Source organism: Acanthochromis polyacanthus, chromosome 10, assembly GCF_021347895.1.
Source record: "Acanthochromis polyacanthus isolate Apoly-LR-REF ecotype Palm Island chromosome 10, KAUST_Apoly_ChrSc, whole genome shotgun sequence".
NCBI lineage: Eukaryota > Metazoa > Chordata > Actinopteri > Pomacentridae > Acanthochromis > Acanthochromis polyacanthus.
This window is the reverse complement of record NC_067122.1, coordinates 10,529,910-10,555,281: the sequence shown is the minus strand read 5'-3', so window position 1 is coordinate 10,555,281 and position 25,372 is coordinate 10,529,910.

Genomic DNA, 25,372 nt, shown 5'->3' with positions numbered 1-25,372 from the left:
GCATCTTTAATCTAAAAAAAATCAGAAACACAAGTTGTTTTTTTTTTTAAAAAAAAGGCAAGCTAACAACAAAATAAAGTGACAACAAAGGCTAAATGTGCAAATGACAAGTAAGTGAAGAAAACTGAATGAGATGATTTTGAGGCAGTCTGTTAAAAAAACAACATGACGCTTTTAGTCTCAGACAAAGCTAACTGCTTGAAAAACAACCCTTTTTTAAAAATATTGCTATTCAGGGTTACAAAAGGGAATCGACTAAGACCATTTTTCAGTATGTGTCACTACAAGATGAAAAACTTTCAGATAAACCACACATACAGTCAAACCAGTTGCACGCTCCTGTCAGAAAACAACAGGATCAGAAGCAGAGGGGACTGAAGATAAGCTTAACGAGCAGAAAACAAAACCGCTTTAATACAGTACTCACATGTTTCCCTAATTGAATCGGACACCTTGGTCAGTCAATACCAAAAAATCGATACTCAGACCGTGCTGAAACCGACATTTTCAGATGGTGCCAAGCATAAATCATTTATCTCATGGCTGAGTCATTGACCTCAGGAGGAGAAAAACAAAAACCAAAGCAGGCATACATAAACAGCGTGGTCTACAGAGACAGAGAGATCTGTGTGTCTGTGTTTAGGCTGAACATGAAATGCCACCACCATTTATAGTTCCGTCTCCTTTTCTCATTCTTTCGCCACTTATGCTCAGAAAAACTGGATCATTTGCATCTCTCTGGGGGACGTCCCCTGCTGGGCTTTGTGTGGGTTACATGTGTACTAAAAAATTTTCCTCATTGCACTTCTAATCATTCAACAGATAAGGGTGGGCTGTTCTCTGGAAAAAAAAATAATGAGACACACACACACGCACACACACAAAAGTTAATGAGGTTTTTCCTGTACTACACCTCTAGAGGCAGGGGTCCGCTTAGCAGCAATGTCATTAGACAGGAATTAAACTGGGACTGTTGTTTTGCTGTGCTATCAATTTATGTGCTTTAATTGCATAACCAAACTGTTCCGCCAAAATAAGGCAAGGTGGAGATGCGGCAGTGTGAGTGTGACCGGCCGTATGTTGTATAAGCGAACACAAGCTCTCTTGCTGAAATCCTGCTGTCTAGTTTTGTAGGTGCATTTGTTGCAAACTTTTAAACTGGAGCAGACACAAACTCAGTCCCAAGAGAAGCAATACATTAGCGAACACCCTTTAGCAAGCCGGAGACTATGTCCTAATAGTATTTTAAAGCAGTTGCACTTGGCAATCCATCATGGAGATAGCAATCTCACTCTGTTCCCTCATACTGCATAAGACTTGCCGTCATTGTACACACAGGCGCCTGCGTGCCCGTTTATACACAAAGTAATTTGAGATTGCTTGGAAATGCAGCATTACACAAGAAAAATAATATGAAATGTATTTTTTTGATTGCAAGTAACATTAACATTTCTCACAAAGTTTTATCAGTCTGCCATGGAACTGGAGAGAAATACAAGCCCTGCAGCCCAGGTAGGAAGAATGGACTCTGGTCAAGATAATGTCATTCAAAAGCGAGCTGCTCCACTTCTTTTACACACAACTCATGTCCCCGAAAGCTGGGAGTAGGCTGTGGGATAAAACAGGCTCCTGCTACTTCCCTGGGAAATGTCACATGTGCTGTAAGGTTAAGATATTTCAGGGGGAGGTGGCACATTTGAATTCCAACCACTGAACACAAGTATATTTACATGTCAAACCAAACCGAGTCCAATAAAGATTGAGAGCGATAGAGACAGCGGGGATGGAATTCGCTGCTACAGAGAGTTGACTTACCTTGGAATAGAGTTTACTATATTTACTTCTCTGATACAATCTATAAACTGCAAACTAGGAGTGGGCAATCTGGCCGAAAGATGATATGACAGTCTGTTGGGGGTGGAATCATGATCCAAATCACAATTCTTCCCACAGATTTGCTTGAACTCCTGTGATCACATGATTAGTTGTGCATATGGCTGCCTGGGCACACAGCTCGTCACTTCAAGGCTAAAAACCCAACTCACTCTCTGCAGTCTGACTTTGTTCTGAGTTTATCAAGGATTATTGTAACGTTTAAATCCATAATTTGTAAATTACAGACAAATTCATACCAATATTGGGGTTAATTTTAAAGGGTGTTTACCACCATATTTAAACTTCTCATGTTAATTCATAACACCAAAAATATATTCATTTTTACTGGTAAGCAAAAGCATAAATAACAATGACCTGACTTCAAGAAGTGGTATTTTGTATCCGCTTTGACATTTGCTATAAGATGAGCTAGATAGTCGACATCGAAGGCTACAGGGGCGGCATGGCTCAGTGGGTAGAGTGTCCGTCTTGCAACCGGAGGGTTGCCGGTTTAAACCTCAGCCCGTCGTGTTCATGTCGAGGTGTCCCTGAGCAAGACACCTAACCCCTAATTGCTCCTGATGGGTCGTGATTAGCACCTTGCATGGCAGCTTCCCCATCAGTGTGTGAATGGGTGAATGTGACATAACATGTAAAGCGCTTTGGGTACCTTGCAGGTAAAGTGCTATATAAATACAGACCGTTTACCATTTACAAAGATTCTATGAGAAAGCACAGAGTAACCAACATTCTTACTCTGAAGAAAAAGGACAGAACATGATTCCAGATGACTGTTTGCTGCACCTATAGACAGTAGTGATCAGGGCTGGGTGATGTAGCTATAACATGATAAATAGGTTCATTTCAGTCTATCCTGATAATTACTTGTTTTTATTGCTCTATTTAAAAAAATAACAGAATTTTGCATCTTACTTTCAGTTTAATTATTTTAGCCTAGTTATTGAGATACATGGGGAGGAATTTTAATGTTAACTAAAGGCACAAAAACAAATTAATTAATACACAACTAAAAACAAAAGAGAATATAGGAATGATCTAACCTTGACACATCTGAAATAAAGAAGGCCTGTAAGACCCAAAGGTAAACTGAGGGTAACCAGAGTGAAGCTGCTGCACCGTGTTGAAGTTGAGGGTGCACTGGTATCTAGTATCACCAGATGGGGACCACACCAGCCACTTCAACATCAAGTCTATCAGCCCTCACAACTGTAGGTGGAGTCAGTAGGTGGAACAGCGTCCTGGGTGTTTTTAGATCATGAAGACTGTCTCGCAAGGGCAACCACCAGTCCCTAAAAAGTGCAGTCTCTACCACAGGAAGTCTCCAGGTATGGACTGGTGTGACGAAAGGGCCAAGGTGGCTGTGGACTAGCGTGCCTCGGAAGACCTGCATGTAAGTCATAAGGAGAGTGCGGGGGCAGTATTTTCATGGTAAGATAGACTGTTAAAGGGCTAGAAAATGGCAGCACAGCTTGGTTTGTTCATGTAACCAAACTCTGCTTTTTTACTGCTTGCATGTAGTAATTTGGCAGTAGGTTAATCCGGAATTTGAAGAAAATCAATTTGCCAAGAAGGAGAATTTGTGAAGTTGCACAGGGTTGTCAGTGAACTGAAATCTGCATTCATGCTGTTGTGATGTTGTGGATGGGTCCAATGATTGCCAGTCCAGTCTGTTCAAGCGGTTTGAAACAGCAGTGGACAGAGCAAAGCCTTTTTTGATAGTCATAAAAGGAATGCTAGCACAATAGAGGGACTCTCTCTGTGTGCCAGTTACCAAAGAAAGCAAATGGTGCTTTACAAGTGGCAATCTTTTCAAGGGAATTTTGCATGTCATTGAGTCATGAGGGGACCTTGGAAGATATAACCCAGATGGTCCAACAGAGTTACACTTTTAGGACATTTTTTTATATAATTTTTATTTTAATTAAAAATGAAATCGTATAATACTGTATTGCTTCATTCACAGATTTGTACTCCCAATAGGCAGAAAATCAAAACAAGATTAAACAGTTGAAATATTATTTGAATCCTATTTGGACACAAAGACAATGATATATTTGTCTTTGAAAAGAGTATTGTGTAAATGATCATAAAGAGGTTATTGGCTTCAATGTACGGTGGTACTTTAAATGAGTTTAAAAAATGTGTTCTTTGGAAGCTTTCAAGCCCTAATCCCTGCAGGCTTTGTAGTTCCGATAGCAAACGGTGGTCAGCCAGTCACTTGGTCAGTATGTAGCTGAAAACAAATTTTAGGCATCCTCTCTGAAGATGCACACTGTGGCATCCTCTGGAGGTTTGCCTTCTCACGGCCTCCTCATGAGAGCACAACCTTTACACCCATGTAGCAACTGGAGTGTGAACTCAGTTTCTTGGATCCCACATCTCATCTGTTGTGTATTTGTGTCTGTGCCCTGCTGGATGGTGTTGATAAGAAAAGGACAATGATGCTAGTCTGACATGCTCAAAGGAGGAAACATGCGAATTACCTCATCCAAAACTCAAAAAATGTGTGATTCTCCATAACTGACAATGTACTACTACTTTCAGTTGTGCAGCATTATAGAAAACTACACTGTATATCAAGTTAAATTAGTTACCAAATGTATCAATTTATGAAATAAAAACAATTTCAACCAGAAAAATAGTTCAGATATTTTAAGGAGAACTTACTGCTGCATAATGAATCAGATATGGGATTAAACACGGCAACAGAGGCAGTACTCACATAATCAACTTACATAACTTGCGTAAACAGTAACTATGTACATTCACAGTCTACACAGTCCCTCAGGAATATTTACCAGGATACTGGTCTGCTTGCTGCTACTCTTTATCTGCCATGCTGTCATCTGTTTACAAAAAATAAAGTTACGCCTCCAAGAGTGTTGTCCTAATTGTGTCACAACCAATCACAATTTTGTCAAGTTAAGGAAAGGATGGACACTGCTCAGTGAAGGGACATGCCCAACTCCTTTAGAAAAACAAATCATATGCCAAGTTATGATTGTAAATTATATAAGGTGGTCACATCACCAGCCCCTACCGCAAACTGTGGAGTGGAATCAGGCATGCACATGTGTGGAGTCAGCCTTAGGATTTTAATATGTTCGCTGTTATTGTTGAGTCTGACAATATAATCTTATCACGCCTGCAGAACCTACTGAACTGAATGCAGCTGATCTGAAGAGAAGGGAACATGCGCAGCCAGACCCAGAGACAGGGCATGGACAAACATCCGACAGATGATATGTCAAAATGAAAAATTGTACAAATTCTTTTCATCTGAATGTTTTTTTCTATTTTCCTTCCTTTGTTGTGAGGGGGAGTAACAACGCTTTTATCCACATTCCCTTTCTTTGATATTCTGGGATGATGAAGGAATCCTTTATTCTCACGCTGCTGCCATGACTGAGTGATGCTTTGTTCAAAAGCGTGTTAATATTTTTCTTTGCCTGATTGCATTATGAGGAAATTCTTTCAACTCTGGGGAACAAAAAGTAGGCAGAATAGTCTGGGAGAATTTTACACATCCATCCCCAGCCCGCACACCTCAAGCCCTCATCGCAGCACCAAACCTTTGTAATTGAACCTGAGGTATCAGGATGGGCGGCATTGATGCCAGGTGCATACTAAAAATAGTGCTCTCTCATTGGGCCCTCTCCTAGGGATGCCATTTTGTCATGCATTATGCATATATGCAAATATGGGACAAGAAAATGGATTACTTGAAAGGGCACCTGTGGTTTCCAGCTCAAAGATATACGCAACAGGGGAAATGAAGCGAACTGAGCTATCACTTAACCAATACACAGCTGTATGGAGAAGTGGAGAAGCACTCTCAGACAGTTCAGGAATTCAAAAGTGGGTGATGACTGATAAATAGGGATGAAATCACAAGCAGACTTGAGGGTATATGCAGGTATATGGAGGGTGCTCTCGCCTTTTTCCCTGTTTGTTTACAAGACGATTAGCTTAATTACCTTTGAAATTTAAATGAAAGCCGGTGCACAGTATAGCCCATTATAGCATCATTTCTCACCTCTTTAATCACTTTGATAACAACAGCTTGATGAAACACCACAGAGAAAGTAAGCGGGAATGAAGAAGGACCGACTTAAAGCAAAGATTACAGCATGATATTGAGAAAAAACTGACACTGCTTTTTACATTATATATATTAAGATTTGAAAAATACAGGCAATTTCACCAGATGGCCTGAAGATTTAATGGTTCTAGAAGGATTAGGGTGATTTATAAAGGAGTGCATCTGCAAATAGATGAGAAAAAAACAAACAAACAAACTGAAAAATTACATTTACAACATTTGTGAAGACTTTTTTGGAGTAACAACTGTTTGGAGCCTTTTTTTATGTTATAATGCTGGTTTGTTTTGCTATGCACATGTAGACTCTGCATTTAACCAAACACTGTGTTAAAAACTGATAAAACAATAATCTATCCATCAATCTGTCTATCTATAATGGCATTGTTTAAAACAGTACAATACCCAAGATGCTTTGTGATTTTTACTATGAACAAAAATTCAGCTAAAATAATGATTTAACACCATAGTAAACTCAGGGGCAACTGGGAATACAATACTGAACCACAGTATCTTAAACAGGGGTTAAAATTGAGCAATTTAGACAGAGGGTGTGTCAAAGTGCTGCAGTAATGCACAGCGCAATAAAAAATATATTGTTTTTTGAACATTAAAGCATATAACATATTTTAGTAGACCCTGACAATAAAATTACAAGCCTGTAATTGTGCATAATACGGGTACTTTAAACTAATAACTGAGATCTACTGTTCTACTGCAATTATTCTCAACAACAACCTTAATTTCCCCCAACAGGCACAGGCAGCCTTTTTTAGCCCTCCACTTCATCAAATTATGGATTACAATGCGCCAGAGTTGACTCTCTGCCACCACATAGGGCTTCCTCTACGGTAAAACTGCAGCAGAAATATATGCTCTGCTTCCCAAGTCAGCAGAAAGAAAAACCTATCTTAGCTGCCACTTCTCTGCCAGTGTCACTCTGAATCCAACTCTTTAAATGCCTCCATTTCCTGTCACCTGCTCATGTATAACCTCCCCACGGCATGCCGCTGCTCGCTATCGTCATCGTGCTCTGGAGCAGCAGCAGCAGCCTTTCCATTTGCATGCTGAAAACATAGCAATTAATTCTTAAAATGTGGATGCCATGTATATTTCATGTCCCTGGCTCTACTGTAAAATAACTGCACTGAAAAATATATTTCTTCTTCGTCTTTCTAATATGGAGCAGTTCCACAACTTCACCTCGATATCTGTAGATTTCGGAGGGTCCAAAGGAGATGAATGAGGTGTGGCATCCTGCTGTGAAGTAATCCCTGTCCTTCCTGACGGTGATTCAACCTACACGAAGCAAACCGAGGCTCATTTGCTTTTATCCCCTCATGTGGCCGCAAGAGAGCCACACAGGGTCTCCTACGAAGTGTTGAAAGCAGATGGATGCACTGTTAGTACTGAGCAAAGGTGACAGCTCTCAGTCATCCTCTCACAGCGGGTGAAATTGAGGTCTCAGTCTTGACTCTGGCAGGGGACCCATGTGACTGGAGCTCAGGCTTAACAAGCATGTCTGCGCGCCTGCATGTGAACTTCATGCACTGATAGCGTGAATAAAAATTGATTCTGTTGTCTCCAAAGAAACAGTGCAATTATCCTCTGTGTCTCCCTCCCATCTGCTGCTTCTTTGTGCTCAAGATGTGTAAGCCATATAGTATGAGCGCTGGCTGGCAAAGAAGTATTTAGCTCACAAGCTTTTGTCTCATCAGTGGAAGCTATAGAGGCTGATTTCCCCAGCGTCCCCTGCATGTGTGATGCACCCACACGCTACACTATGTTTGTTTGTATGTGACATAATGAACATCAGTTAGTTGCACTGAGAGGATGCTTCAGTCTCACTGTACAACCCACACATTGTTTTTTTTAAGTTACTCTACATTAGAGCTACACCAATGATGGTGATTTGAGACAAAGATCACTCTTGGTGTTTGACAGTTTTAAACATAAACACATGATGTTTCCATAGATAATGCTTTACATTTTGGTAAATAAAGAATTCTGATGAACATATGTCTTTCTAGCAGGAAAATTAACTACTGTATAAAATGGGGACAGTGTTTGAATTACCTCCAGCACATCTTTGGCATATCTGAATTGCATTTTTTTTTGTTACTGGCTGAAAATGTGACACTGATCTATCTCCAATAAGCAACTATTACTTTTAATTTAATAATCAGCCTCATTCTTCGTTCTTCTCAGTATGATGTGGCTAATAAATTGGATCTGGACCTTGGTTAATGTACGAAATGATTAAGTATTCAAGTTGTTTTCTAAGCAAAAAATGGACTGTGAATATGTGCCAGTGAAAATAGCCGTGAGCAGCCCCCTGTTGTATTTGTAGGCCTGCATGCCTTTTAAACAGATGTAATTGTGATGATGTGGCTGCATGTCCTTGTAAAAGTGTGTGTTTGTACATGTCGTTGTTTACGTGTATGTGTTTGAGTCCACCTGATCTCTAGCCAGCTGTGGCCATTAGCCCGAGGTTGAGCCTGCTCAGACGTGCAGGTCAGAGTTCTTATCTAATCTGGAGGATCTGTGTCTGATGAGGTCTCCACTGTAAACAGAGTGGCCAGCCGCAGCCAGCTGCAGAAATCGTGGAGCCACTGGGCAGTGGGGATGGAGTGGGCAGGCAGACATTAGCACAAGGGTAATTGCTGTCCCCACGGCAGCCCACTGAATGACATCTAATATTGCTGGGGAGGGCAGCTAACCATTACCTGGTGTGGAATGAGAGCTTTTCCTGATGGCCACTGAAGTCCAATTGGGCTCGAAAATGGTTCATCATACACCCTGGTCGACCAATTTAGCCTCCTATGTTGTTGTGTCTGAGAAAAGCACAGCAACTAGACTATTGATTGTCCTTGAGATTTTTCATACATTGATGTTTTTCATAGACTTTGAACTGACAGGAATGTTGTTAGGCTAAAGTGAAGAAGGTGACTGCTGCATTTATGGATGCGCTGCATTGCAGAGGCTCACATGCCTGATAATTGGGGGCTCTTGGCGACTTTATCTAACCGAAGGCTCCTTCTGCTTTGCAGGAATTGAATTTGCGAAAAATAATGTGCTTTATTAGCAAAATTTGGTCTGGGCCGTGCTTTGTGTGTATTTGCAGCCAGTTTCATCATTCTGTACCGATTCATTCTGACATATTAAACATGCTTTGATGACTCTCTGAAGAAAAAAGACAGATGTATATAAATAAATATTTAAACGCACTAAGTGTCACAGCTCATGCTTGCACTGTTGAAAGTTCTGTATTAAGGAAAGAGTGTCTCATGAATATATCCCCACAGGGAATACACAGGATTATGGTTGGATGATAAACAGATGCTGCATAAGAAAGAATAAATCAATGAAGCCATATATTAGAATGATGAAACAGTTACTTCAGAGTCACCGTGTGCAGAAGCCATTCAGCTGTCGCTTTTGCTTCCCCTTATTACACTGGAAATCTGTTATTCCCTGAAGACCTTAAAAGCACTAAATAAAGGGTTTATTTGTTGTCATCAGGTATTGAAGTTTGGACTTTGTTTGTGGTCTCTGTAAGTCTGATTGCAGACCTAATTGCTGCAATTCATTTCTGAACCTAGTCTCTCCCTTCCTGTTTGCCAAAAAAGCTTGAAACCATGCTGGAGCCCCAACAGCTTCATCGCTTCCAGATCCACTCTACAGCTGGTCTTCAGGCCCAAATGTGCAGATGTGAGAGTTCCTTTGTGAAACCAAAAATTACTCCTTAAACTTGGCAATTCAAATTTGCAAAGGTCAAAAGTTCACTCCTGCTGGACAATCGCAACAGGATTGTGATTTATACTTAAACTCCAGCAGATGCACTTCATGAAATATTTAAGAATTTGATTGCCTCCCTAGTGTGTGCTGCTTCCACTTTCTTTCCTTATGCACACACTTTGCTGGGAATTTAGTCATGCTTTGAACCTAACTTTAAGAGCATACGGTAGGTGGTTCAGCCGCTTGAGCGACTCCAGCATGTGGCTTCTTGTGTGCTCCACCTGAAGAGATGGTCCCTCCAGTCGCCTTTGTAAAGCAGAACACTGCTACCGACGTCTTATTTAAAATTAAAGACACAGTCCCTCTCATCGGTGCAGCAGTCAGCCGGGCTCCTCGCAGACTCAACTCAGCAGCCAGTCTTGCTTCAGAGTTGCTTTATCTTGTGCCGGCCTGGGCTAAAGTTCAATCGCTGTCTCCAGAACAGCAGCGCATAATTCTCACACAAGAGTACGAATCAGTAAGCACAAGGCTGTTAACACTGCAGCAGCTCTCCAGGACTAGAGGTCAGTTCTGGCCAGTTGCGGTTGTATCCTCTATGATGCAGCTCCAGGCATCTAATTGTACAAAGGCAGCATCTGTTTCACAATAACTTTGCCTGTATCGCGGCACATATCACTTGAAATACCATTTTAAAAGCAGGAAAAGATCTTTTAAAAACTATGCGTTTCTGTGTTTATCTCCAGAATTTCAAGGATTTTGCCATTTTGGCTTCGTTTCGACTTCATCTTTCATTTGTCATTCTCTCTGATTTCTAGTCAACCTCTGCGTGCAATTACATGTTCTTCATCACATTACTGCGCCTCTAAGTAGATTGACATCAGTCAGGACAGTTCCTCATTGAATTAGAAAGGGAGGTTTCTGCCTTATGCTTATAAATGAACCAATCAGTCAGTCACTCAGTTTGTCGGCAGCCAGCTGGACCAGGCAGCAACCAGGCAGCAACCCAGTGCTGGAGGGGAACTGGAGGCGAGGAAGACACGGTGTAAGATTATCAAAGAGAGCAGAGGGTTGTGTGTCTAAAGCTTAGCAGTGGCACAACAAACACCAACAACAAGCAAGGGGGTGGGGTGCGTGGGGTGGGGTGCGTGGGGGGGGGTCATTTGGATGGCAGACCGAGTGGGAGAAAGACAGAACAAGAGATGAAGACTAAGCGAAACACAGATGAAGAGACATGATTCTGATTGAGAGTGAAACCACCTCTGCTGACAATCACATGGGAATTGCGTGTCTGTATGATTAGGTGTGTGTGCAAGACAGGGAGCGAGAGAGACTGTGTGTGTGAGTGTGTGTGTGTGCGCGCGCGCGTGTGTGTACGTCTTTGCATTTGTATTCGCACAGCAAGGCACTCGCATGGGAAGTTTCTCCCGGGGGCTGTTGTTTGTTTCCTATCTGTCAAAACGTATACAGGGAATATTCAAAACATATTCAGACAGACACCTAGTTGGTGATGGTGAACTCTGGAGGTCACACAATCTTCAGGGGAAAACAAAGTTTACCGTGCCTAAGATTTTATGCTAAGCAGTTTATTATTTATAGGTGTTTTGTACATGTCCGGTGTTTTCATTTTATTGTATTCTGCTTTTTTCCTCAACTAATATAGTGTCAGAACAGCAAAAACACATACATCCATGACAACAATAAATCCCCTGTTTGATCTGTATGTAAATATCCCTCTACATGTGGCCCACATTAACAGATACTATCGGTTCTGGATGAACACTGTCCTCTCCGTCCTACTCTTACTGTTTAGGGAATCTCAGCAGACGTGTACAGCATACCAAGTGGACTTTTGGTTCATAGCTTTTTATTATCTCACACTCTCTCTGAATGAAAATCAGGTTCACTTTGTTCACCATGTACAGTGAATGAGGAACACATATTAACAACAACCCTAATAACATTACTGACAACCATGCAGCATTTGTGGTACACTGATGTATGACTCAGTTGCAAGACAAACTGTGTATATAGAGGTAAATAACGATAATAAGAAGAATCTGAAGAAGAATCTGAAGAAGAATCCTCAGTAGAGTAAAAGAGCGAGAATGCTGCATAAAGTGACATGAAAAAAAGTGCTATTCATTATCATTACCAGTGTGCGTTAAGCAATAAATGCACACAAACAAGTGAAAGTATTTGATCGTGTTTCAAACAGTTCAAGTTTTGCTCCACCTTTCTGAAATGCTACATATACTTTAATTAGCACCTTAATAGCACAGTGGAACAGTGCAACAGAGTGGAGTCACAGTGAGATATTTAATTAAGTAGACAATGTGAATGATTCCTCACCTCGAGAAGTCTTAGAGGTATTTTACTATAACACACGTGCCTTTATAAAGGTTCTGCTGTAGGACCATTCATATGCATTAATTACAAGTTGTATCCTGAAACTGTAAGTCCTCACCTCTCATCAAAGCTCTTGTTAGAGTTGCTTTCTCCTGTGCCTCCCTCTGCTGATGTGAAATTAAAAAAAAAACAGTAAAGTTAAGAGTGCCGCCCGCCTCATTCATAAAAGGATAAAGACATTATTTGACATTGGTGAAATGTAGTTTGCCAAACCCATCTGGACGGGGTTTTTTTTGTTTGTTTTTTTTAAAAAATCTTGTTAGTGAAACTATGTTTTGTAATCATGCAGGACTTTTCAAATTCACCTTGAAGAATCAGGAGACACTTTAGGAAAGCGGTAAACTGGGACAAAACTGCTTAGCATGTGAAAGTCTGTGATGAAGCACGAGAGGAAAGTGGAATAATCTGAAGCTCTCTTTGCTTGCAGTCACTGTTAGGACATCAACGTTTACCATCAACTCTCATTGAAAATTAATGCAATTCAGTTTGTTGCCTGCTGCCCAAATCTAAATGTGGCAGGAGATGAGTCAAATGGTTAGAGGAGAAAGATGTCTCCTCTTCACTGAATGAGTTGCCTTGAAGCTTAGTCATCCTTCAAATGTCACAAACGTACACACGCACACACACACAATCATTGCCAGTGCATGTAAATATGATAATTAACACTGCAAAAATAAATCATTAACATGGACACCATCAAAGAGTCTCAAAGCCATTTTTATCCCCATGCAAAGAGGGATGATGATGATGTCAGATGTCACGTTTTCAGACTTGTTTGTGCATGTGTTCACATTTGCATGGGTCCAAATGCTTGCAGAGTTCTGCTGAGTTTCCTCCCAGTTCATCACAGCATTCGCAGTATTTCACCTCACCAAAGCAAACACGACAAGCAGCTAATAGAGATCAAAACCAAGGCAACAGTGTCTAATTCCTGTGACATATTCACCACACACATTGGCCACAGGTATTTCAAGCAGGAATTAATTTTTACCGCGTCAGCATTCACCTCTTACCTCCGGGATAGCTCTATTTCCTCAGAGGCTCACTCTACGCCTTGTTAGCCAGAAAGCTGAACGTTCTGCAGACCCTGCAATACTGTCAACCTCTTCACAGCTGTCTAAAATCCCAACAAATCACCTCAAGCATCTCCTGCCACTTTGCTCTTAAATTCAACTCCTGACAAATTTCCTGCCCATTTCACTTCATGTGCCCACAAGAATGACGGCCTGTGGTTATTGTGGTCCCCTGTGCTACCAAGTGGGGGCACTGTTGCATTTCTGAGCCTGATTTCCCATGCAGGACACTAAGGTGTTGAGGTGCAGGCGTGCTACAAATACATCTTGTGTTATTCATGATTTAAGGCAGAGCCCCACTGTTTAGGAGACTTTGGTCAAAGGTTTGGGCACAATTTTCTGTTCACACACTTGCCAAAGACCTTTGAAGGTTCAAGTCAGCATGCCGCCACACACCAGAAACACAGAGAAAAGAAGAGAATGGGAGGGAGAGACACAAACACAGACTTGAATCCAGAAGCCACGGATGCTGCACTGTGTTGTCTCCTGAAGCAAATGAATATGACAAGTTCCTGCCGACTCAGTTTGCAGATAAATACAGAATCAGTCTTCGCAACGCCAAGATTTTGCGTTGGAGGTGCAATTCTCCTCCCTCTGCTGAAGTCACCCACAAACAAGTGGCTATCATTTTCTGATCCTTTGGCATCTACCATTGTGACAGAAGGAAAATGCAAAATAAGAACAACAGTGCAGTTTCTCGGTCTTACTGCACCACACACGTTTAAATAGAAGAACTCATTTTTTAAAGAAAAACGGTCAGAAATGAAATTATTGCCCAATCATTGTAAAAATATTATTTTCCCTCACATCAGCTCTGTACAGAATTCAAACTTCCATCCATTGTCTATACACCGCTTTATCCTCTCTAGGGTCGTGGGGGGTGCTGGAGCCTATCTCAGCTGACTTGGGCGAAGGCAGGTCACCAGTCTGTCACAGGGCTACATATGCAGACAAACAATCACTCTCACATTCACACCTATGGGCAATTTAGAGTTATCAATTAACCTCAGCATATTTTTGGACTGTGATAGGAAGCTGGAGCACCCAGAGAAAACCCACGCATGCACAGGGAGAACATGCAAACTCCATGCAGAAAGATCCCAGGCCAGGATTTGAACCAGGGATATTCTTATTGCAAGGCAAAAGTGCTAACCACTACTCTACTGTGCCATGCTGGCTTATCTGTGAAATATTTTTGCAGGTAAAGTGTAAGTTATGGACCCCTTTAATAATTGCTTACTTGCTTACGGAAAAATAATCAGCAGCAACAGGTTTTGTTTTTTTTTCATCTCTTCGCTATTAAGCTGATTTTCAGGTAATTATGCAAGAATGCAAGCCTACACTCACCAATTATTTCCCATCTGGAGTGATCATTGGTAATTTGGTATTTCTGTTGCAGTCTCAAGTAAGGACTCTTCAGAAAATCTCCAAATCTCATCAACTGTCATACTGGCACTGAACAAATTCAAAGCATTTTCAGTCATTTTCATCATTCAGACACAAAGACTTAATCTCTTTCTCCTTATTTGCACACCGATACTCCCCTGTGTGCTAAAATAATAGCTATAAGGCAATGTGTTACATAACACAAAAGAAGGCAAGCTTAACGCCTGTACATGATTCCGTGATGTGTACGTATAGAGTTTAGTGGTATACAATGCATGCTAATGGCACTGCTCCAAACATCAAACGTGTTTGTGCTGAATTTGTATTACATGCCCTGCTAAAGCCCTTCTTTTTCCTGCAGTGCACTGACAGATAGCCAGTCCAATCAATCAGTAAATCCCTTGATAGTAGTTTCCTTTTTGTCTGATCAAACCATCAAACTTGAAAGTCTCTGAGGGAGTTGTTTGGCAAGGTGATGACGAGATTTGAGTGATAGTGAGAAAGAGGGAGAGCGAATGAAGGAGTGAAGTAAAACTAATTCAGAATTTACCATGATTTAATTGTGTGTGCAGTATATGGGAAAGAAGGTACAGCCAAAGCACATTCCTCCTGTGTTCTTATTTGTCAGCTTGAAATGAACAAAAGCGATTATCTACTGATTCGATTGTGCAAATCCTTTTTTGTACCATATACGGTGGAAATATTGTGTTTAATCAGATCCTGATCATCACAATCATCACTGGCTGCCCCTGACAACTGCCCTTCACGAGGTCAAAATAAAACACTCTTAGTGGTCTAACATAATTCCACTGTTTGTTAAAGCTGCGATACTGAATTCAAAATGGGCAACCGCTGTCCTCATGAATTGCGACCTTTATTGTGAACCATCCCCGTAAGACAAATGGTAATGTCTCCTTTCACAGAGGCTTTGCCTAAAAAAACAACACCCATGATGCTCTTAACGTAATCAGAGAAGGAAACATGTGCAATGTCCTTTATAAACAACACACAACCCCTGTTTAATGGAAGTTGCATGCATCGACTAAATTCCCATTTTGGTGTCAACTTAATGGTGAAATGAATAGGATTTTTTCAGCCACATAAAATCACTTCAGTGAAGGCCAGTTAAAATGCTTGTCATTCTGTGTGTTGTGCCATCATTTGTTTTAATTGTATCGGGATGGAGGAGAAGAGGAAACCGTATTGTTTGTCAACTGACGCAGTTGCAGCAATTTATACAAGGTTATCTTATCTGCTCGGTCAACAATTACATGTTCTCTCTTGAAGATGAAATAAAGCTGAAGCAATTAATTTTTAATTGGCTACCTGATTGACAGAAAATTAACAACTATTCTGATGATTTTTTAAGCCAACATGCGAACCAAGCAAAGATTTCCACTGATTCACAGGCATGTGATTTAGGTGTCAGAAATTCATCAAGGGCTTTTTATTCAGTTTTTTTTTTAAACTTTCCATAAACTAAAAAATTAATTGAGAAAGACGAATCGATGAAGAAAATAAATACTGGCTGTACTCCTATGTTGAACTGTCTCCTCACCCTGCAGTGGAAAATGCATCAGAGTCTCTGCATGCATCAAGGGCTTCTTCTCAGCATGCACATGGGTTGTAAAGGGAAAAAAACTTTATAGGTCTATATCATCACTTACAGTTTGGTGAATATCTGTCAACAAAATAAAGATTGCATTCTCCAAGGATTTCAGGCTGACAAAAAATATAAATAAACAAAAATAAAAAATTCTTTTCTGTCAAGCAAAATGACAGATGTTTGCTATGTCTTACTTTGCCTGCCATTATGGTGGAATGGCCCTTTAAGAGTCAATTTGGTGCTGGAGCTGAAGTCGAAGCTAAGATGGCAGCAGCAAAATTACACTGGCATCACTGCAAGTCATGAAGTGAGCCTCTGCAGCTGCGTCCCAAATCTCCCTAGCAACCACAGATGGCACTGTCACGCAGGTCCGCAAGCTGTGGGCAAATAAAGGTTTAACACGTGACAGCCAGATAAGAAAGAAGGGCTGAACTGCAAATCAGATGTGATGATGTGGGGGCAATTGTTTGAATATGTCTGCTGACACAGGGGAGGTGACACGATGTTAATTTCTTGGTTCTTTAGCTCTGTCTGCACCACAGCACCGAGAGTGGCTGCAGTTATTGCATTTAATATGAACCAAACCTATCATCACGAGTAACGTTTCCAGCAGAGCCGGCCTATATGCCATAAAATTAGATCTTTTCTCTTTTTGCCTTACGAATGATTAATGGTTTCAGTAGTTTTTTTTTTCCTCTTCCATAAAAAACTCAAGACACAACATACTTTGAAATACTTTTCTTTGTTTAAACTTAGTGCCTTTCTCTGCTAACTAGGCCTTACTGACTGATAGCAGCAAAAGAATATACACTGCCAAGACTATTGTCCTTTCACCTATTGTAAAGAAAAACACACGGATACAATAACAACATAGTAGCACCTGCAAGGATATTACTGTGAGTAATTTGTTGCATTCTTTCTTGCATTACAATATGACCTACATCACAAGAGCTGCTCTGCCACTGAGGACCTTCAATATGCCTTTTAGCAATGCTTCAAATACAGGGACCTAAAACTGGGCCTTCCTGTTGAAGGACAACCTTCCTAGCCATCACATTAAAGTTTTCATATGATTCAACATTTTGCTGCTTTTAAGGTGACCGCAGACAACTTTTCAACCCAGCCACCCTAGCACTGTCACAAAGACCGAATCATTTTCCCCTTTATTGAGAGCCTCACAACTAAACGATCAACAGCGCTTTGGGAATATGAAAAGAAAAAAAAAAACAAGCTCCTGGTTCATTTTCTGGCTTCTCTTGGTAGTGTTAGCAACATGACTACCCTCCAGATCAATAAACAACCGTAAGAATTCCAATTTTAAACAGAAACTCTCATCTCAGTGCTATGATAAAGGTAGAGTAACACAGCGGGTTGTATTGATAAGTAGGCAAGTTTTCTTACTTATTGATCTCGCAGAAACAATGCCAACAATTTTGAACTCTCTCAAGTTTCGCAGCTATCTCCATTGAGTAAATGCCAGTCTGAGGGTCACTCCTGTTTTGCTTCAGTCTCTATCTTCACCGTCTTTGCCTACACCAACAAAAGCCTCTTTTTCTTTTGCCAGGCAGTTTCCACAGTTCCTTCAATTGTTCTTTTAGCTGTAAACCGAGTCATATTTTTTCCTGAGAGATTGCGGACCGTGTGACAGACAGACTTGGATGTGGAAAGTGAGGCTTACAGAAAACCAATCTGAGTGCAGATGGTGTCATTATTCATTTTTTTTCTTTGTTTTTTAATAGCAAGATTGCTTTCTGCATGCAGGTAATACATTTCTGCTCGGCACATCCCAGTATTTGTTATTCACTAACAATAAAAAGCATGATTCTCACTCAGCCTGAATAGTTTAATGTAAAGCTGTGCTTCCAGGGCTGAGAGCAGGTATACAATAGTGGGGGAGGTTCTGGGATGTGATGATTCATTGCTGAGAGTCCCGGAGGTGAACACCAAACTGAACAAAACACTTGTTATAAGAGATGTCCACTTGATGCCCACAATAACATAACTGCACTCACACTTTTTGACCTCTGAGCTAAAGTTTAACTCGAGTCTATTGTTTCGTAAAATACAGGTGTCATACTATTTAGTCTTCTTACTATCCTTTATAATCATGTTTTCTACCATTATTTTAGCCATGTAATACCCCACATTTGGAAGGGTGAGATCACATTTGCTTCTCTTTGTGATTCACAATGACTGGCACAATCTCTCCTAACCCAGACACTTAGCTTCTTGTCGGACTTACTGCTTTCACATCTCACAAATGTGTCATCCACGTTCGCAAGTATTCAGCCCCGTAGTCCACAGTCCACGCAATGGAATCCAGTCCTGGTGTGCGTGACTCACTGTTTAACATTATGCATACTCAAGAGAATGCTACTGTTCATCTATATTTTGTGGGTGTTAATCCATAAGCAGCGCAGTAGTTTGGGGAAGTAACTGGCAGCTTTTGGAAGTAATTTTGCATAAACTGTACCAATATTCACAACTATCAATACAAAATTATAACAACAGCAGCACTACAAAATGCAAATGCAGTCCTTACCGCTCTGCATAGAGGAGTCTAATGTTTTTCTGTCTGTTATTGAGCTGAAAAATGCATGAGTCATACAGTGAGTCAAGCTAAAGCCAGTGCTATCAAACACATTGTGATATATCGGACACACTAGATTAGTTTCGAAAAACTGAACTTTCTTGTTGCTAATTGGTCAACATATTCACAGATACTGATATATCTGTGCTAAGTAAATTTAATCCAGTATTAATGCCCGGCTGATTTATCTTCTGGCCTATCTAGTAGAGCCCATCCAATAAATTAGCTGGTATTAGGTCACAGCAGAGAGTAAATGTCAGCCAAACTCTTGCAACCTCAGGTGCACAGAAGCTCCCAAATCTGCTGGAGAAAATCGAGAGAGCAGAATCAGATTTTTGTGTGCAATCCTCACCGTGTGTGTGTACGTTTCGGATTTTGGCAGCTTCTGAGCACCTGAGGTCACCAGAGGTTCCCTGCCAACAGGACACACCTGCATCCAGACAACGAGGTCATGTCTTTTTCAAAGTTAAAGTCTGCACAAGGATAAATGTGAGCTTTTGAATATGTTACTACTTTGTCTGCGCCGATTGTTGACCATGACTATTTTGGACACGTGAATGACAGATTTTATGTCTATATTCCTCATCATTTAGCCAACAGTTTCAATCATTTCTGGCATGTGGAGCTGCATATTAGATATAAGTTCAGCCAAATTTCGGTGTCCCAACTAATTCCTCAACAGCACCTCGTTTATTCAGACAGTATGATTAAATCTGCACCACATCTCTTCAGAAAATGCCATTATTCTGAACGTAACCAGGGCCTGTAATCATTTCTTTCTTGTTGAGTTATTAATTTTTGAATCCCACATGGATTCAGATTAAATTACAGTAAACCCAACTAGTTCATTAGATCTCTCAGGGCGGCTTTCTGTCCACATGTGACAATCAGCTCCATCTTTCTACTAGTGTTTCTAATGATTTCCTCTCTTAAAATTATTTTAACACTGAATAAAAAAAGCGATACATGTGGTTTGGAAAAATCACACTACAAACTTAAGTTAGTTTACACAGCTTCTACAGTACAATGCAGAGCTTGTCAGTACTTTTACTATCATAATTACCCATTTGCACATTATGCAATGGCTTAACATCATACATTTTTGAGTTGTTATTGTCACACTTGAACTTGTTTTATGGCACTTATCCCAGTTGTTTTCTCCTGACTAGATCCTTGCTTGTGTTGTATCCACTCTAGAGAAAAGTGTCTGCTAAATGAAACTGTAGAATTGTATTTCTCTCACAAGTCTAGGATCTAGTTTTTAAGATTCTGAGTTTGGACTGGGTATCAACAGATGTGAAATTCAGCACTTGGATCAGGCTGCTAGGATGCTGTTGTTTAGGTATGAGGATTGTGGGTTCCTGCTGACTGAAAATCTACAAGTGCAACTACAGATCCTCACCAGCCATAGCCTGGGCAGGAGGACGACATGGACAAGGATGATGAAAGGCCCAGGCCTCAAATATTTCTCTTTTTTTTCCCATCTTGGGATGAAAAATGGCATAGTCTAAATTTGTTGTGTTGATATATTTTAATAGTTGACATTCTATAGTACGTACAGTACATCAAAGTAGTGACAAGGTGGTTGGTTTTTTATGTAAAATGGGTTGCTCTCTTCCCTAATGTCAGGAGACTGGATTGGGAGACTGCTGAGAACCTGATTTTTCACTGTCAAAAATGGAATTATTGGACAAATAAATTGCTATTAATTTCTGGGATATTCCATATACAGGTAGTAGCATAGCTATGTTAAGATAACATAAGACAAGATAAGATAGGATAAGATACGATAAACTGCACTGATCCCTCACTGAGGGAATTGACATGTTACAGCAGCTGGATACAGATAAGGTGGAAAGAAGCACGGGAATTGCACAATGATTTATAAAAAAAAAATAAAGATATGAAACTAAGAAATGTCTCACAGAAACAATACATCAGACATGATGAATCTACATATGGATATGTACATTATGACATAGGGAAATCTACATATGGATAAGTACAGCAGTGACATTGCAACTTTACATATGATATATACACATATGACATGACAAATTTATATATAAACTGGTATGGCATGGAGGAAAATGTACCCACAATTCTGTTATTGCATCCTTGTAATTTCTTGAGTTCAGACTGCTTGAGTATATGAAGACCATGGCTAATGTATGTGTTGTCCTTTATGTTTTGGTGCCAGATTGTTTCTCATTTCCATGCCAGATTTGTTTCTAGTGCAACTAAGCATCACTGAGCAAACAAGGCATGTGTTTTTCCAAATGCTCATCAGAAAACAGCAAATATAAAGAAATATAGACTCCCTTCCCGGCCATTTGCCCAGCGTGTTTCAAATCAAACTTGTCCATTTTCGGCAGTTATGTGCATGTAAATGATGGCAGTTTTAATTTGTCAGAAAACAAATCAAGCTAAAATAAGCAAAACACAGAAGGTGCTTCACAGGAGTCTGGCTCTTCCTACAGGCAGCACAAGCACCTTTTTCCATCACCATCATCCCAGCGGTACATTGAGCATAAAGTAGTAGATGTAGCAATATATTTGTAGTAGTTCTTGAAGGATACTGTACAACACCTACAAAGTGTCTTTCTAGATTGGGCCCCCCTTCATCTGTGATATGAGCACTGTGACAAGGTGTGTTATCCTGCTTTGTTAAATTATAGATCATGTCTAGCAAAATCACAGAAAAAAGTATTAATTTACAAGGTGACTATGAAAAAGAAGGTAAAATTGTGACTAATGTATAAGCCAAAAATATTCAACAAATAGTTCTTGCACTTTCAATGTATTCAAATCAGCTAAAATGTCACTATTTTACAGATAATAGCTGTTTTTTTTTGTTTTTTTACCAGTTATACATTTTTTAAACATTACAGTATACTACCATTTTTACGTATTTTTTGTTCCCATTTCAGCCAGATTGATGATTTTTTTCTTTTGCATACTTTGTTTGTAATGAATGATTATTTGAGTTCTGTTGCTGTTCTGTCACTTTGTACTGGTCTGACCATGGACTGGCTAGCTGTTTTTTTCCCTTTTTCAGGACCATTCTCTATAAACCCAAGAGAGGGTTGTTCATGAAAATCCTAGCAGATCAGCAGTTTCCTGAAATACTCAACCAGCCCATCTGACCCCCACAGCTATGCACAATTCAAAGTCACTTCAATCGCCTTTCATCCCGATTCTGATGTTTGCTTTGAAACACAGCAGCAGATCCTCTCTTGACCACGTCTACATGGCTAAATGCACTGACTTTCTGCCACGTGATCGCCTAATTAGATATTTGCTTTAACAGCAGTCAAACTGGTATGTCTAATAAAGTGGGTGGTGAGTTTCAGGCATACTCAGACAGTACTGGCATTAGTGATGATGCAAGTTGCATCACCTGCACTACTTACAGATATTAAATGACACAGAAGGGCATGTTGTCACTGACTTCTAACTGTGGTGCATTACCAATGAAAGCCTTTGGCATTTTAATTTTGAAAGCCATCCAAAGCTATTATTGTCATTGTCAACAAAGTCTCCTGGAAGCATTACAGATCCTGTTTGAAACCTCTTAAATATACTCCTGAGGAAGGGCAGTCATCTTTGCTGACAAGAACAATCATTGCATTTCAATTGAGCCTATAATTACCGCAACATTTAACCCTTTGTTTACTCAATGCACCATTCACCAGAGTCTGACGCACTGTAATTGCCACAAACTTGAGATGCCTTGGTGACATTTCTGACATTCTGACAGAGTGAATACTGACTCACATGGACTTGCGCATTGCATGCAGTACACACTGACTTGCATAAAAGGAGCACAACGTCATATACAGAACGAAGCACGTACTGTGAAAACATAGACTATTCCTCTCTAACCATACAGCGACACTACGTGTCAGCAAACAAATTGAAAAACTCATTCCATGCGGTTAACTCCCTTATTCTCTTTCCACAGTAGGGCTGTATGTATAATGCACAGGGCTGTCACTCCACTACTGGAAAAAAATGCACAGTGATTGACCATGGATGTCAAATTCACTTTGAACTTGATGCAACGTGCTGGTGGAGTCCTACACAGACCTCAGCACAGGCTGTGAATGCAAACTCGGTTAGAGTATGGTGTTGGTACATCACAATTCTTGTAGTTAAAACAAGCCTGGGTGGGTGCAGGTCAGCAGGTTGCACAGTATGATGACACTCTACTACTCGTGTGGTCCAAAATGCTGCCATAAGGTAACATTTTATGTCTGGATTTGTTCATATTTTGCAACTCTGGTCAGACAAGATGAGGTAAGATGTGAACGATAACTGAACAGAAGCACCAAACACCTTAACACCCGCAAGCCAGTTATGTATTATGCCATCAAAGATTTGACTCCTGGTTTGTCTACTTGTTTTCCTCTGAGGTGAGAGACTACAGAGAATCTGTTCAGTCAACCTTCCTGAGTCTGCGTCCATCCACACTGCCCTGTTCAGGGTGTAGTTGCACTGCCCCGCTTTGCCAGTCGAAGGATCAACACAGGCTGGGCAGGATAATCCCCATTGTGCTAATCTAAGAAACTAGCCTCTGGGATCCCACAAAATTGACTCGCCATGACCACAAAACATAAACAAACTGGCTTTTAGTTATCTTGCCATTCAGAATAGCCTCACCTCACTGAAGAAGCCATGATCCAAATTGAAAGGGACAACCTCAGGCCTGGAAAGAGGTGAGTCATTTGAGTTTCGCCCATATTACTCCCCCCAGGTATCCACATGACACACTAGCTCGAGGAGATGTTAAGCTGACAAAAATAACTTCAGGAGAAAAATACTTTGGAGAAGAGTAATGAGTTTACTCCACCACAGTAGTGTGTAGATTTGATTTTAGTGGATAAAACTAATCTGCAGCACGCAAAAGGAAACATTCACGTTTGGACAGGTTTGGACTTGCCTGCAGAATCTTCATATTTAACAAGCTAATATAAGCATAGAAAGAATACAAGCTGAATAACTGTCATACTCAGACAACTATGTTTCTTTATATGATTGAATGTCAGGCTTAGGCTGGTAAGCAAGACCATTTCTCCCTTTGTGATGATGTTATTCATACATTCAACAGTCTTGCTTATTTTGCATTAATTAACACGTGGCACAAAACCTGCACCACCACAAATTAATCATGACCTAAAAATAAGAACAGACTGTAATTTTGTTTTTGGCACCACACAGCAAACTAGTCTGCACTGGATTTTTAACATAGCTTCCAACACCCAAGTGTAAGCACTCAGTAATCCTTCATTATCACTTTGGTTCTTAACAACACTCAATTAATGAGGGGAGACTTTATTTTACAACAATTCAGGGGGTCTTTACAGGGGTCCCTGGGAGGTTCACAACCTCACACATGCTGCCCTTCTGGCAGAGACAGCAAGCAGATTTTCATGAGGGTATTCGTCTGCCATTGTCACCAGAATGGAGTCCTGGCACATTGTGCTCTACTGAACAGTATTTATGATGCAGCTCAACAAAAAAAAAATCTCTTTACTTTTACAGACTCATTTGTAGATGCCTGTAGATATAGATAGATTTGCTTTCAACTGTTCTGAGAACAAACAAACCCTAAATATGCACCCCTGTGACTAAACTGTACTCTGCAGTCAACCTCTATTTAACTGAGTCCAGCCTTTATTCTTCTCCAACTACAATCAGTGTATTTAAACCAGCATGTGCCTCACAGTCAGAATAGTGATTAGTAGTTATACTGGAGAGAGGCTTCTGGTTTGGCAACATCACAGTTTAAGTGTAACTTTCTAAGTAAATGACCATGTGCACTTGGGCGAGAACAAAGAGGGGAAAAACACTGTGACCGCTAAAGTATGCTGACAATTATGCTGCTCCATCTTCGTCTCCAATTTGTCTGACCTACTTTGTTTAACTGGCAGCTAAACTTTCCTTTCTGAATCAATATGCCATGCAGTCACCCCATCCTCTGCAGCAGAAAAGTGCACGCTGAGCTTGTGTTGTTTCACTTACTGTTTTACAGTTCATTTTTTAAGTGCCATGTGTGTTCCACCATTGTGTCGCTACATACCTAAAAATCAAGTCCAAGTATGTTTTGCCTGGTTGAAAAATCTGTAGTTGAATCAGACGTTGGGAAAAACACACATACAAACACATACACCGGTATTTACAGGAAGCTGCTGGGTATCCCATGGGATGATTATTGTTTTGAGAGGTTGGAAGGTTTCTGACTTGTTGATGGAGAAAGGCTTTCCCCCTAGGAGTGTATGTTGAGAAAACACTTTGCTGCCAATCCCACATGCCAGCCAATGATTTGACCAACCAAGACATCCTGCTGAAAATCGATGGCAAAAAAATCATTTGCCAGATTTTTTCCCTATCAGGGGAAAAAAAAATCACATTCACAAAATCACAAAAGGCATTTATTACCCATTTTCCCCAGAGGTGACAATACAAAGGATGGTGTTTGCAATACGAACCACAGCAATAATCCAAGCAGAGAGTGTTTTTCAATTTAAAATTTACCCTGCGAGATAAAAAACTAGTCTGGTCTAACATACAGTAAG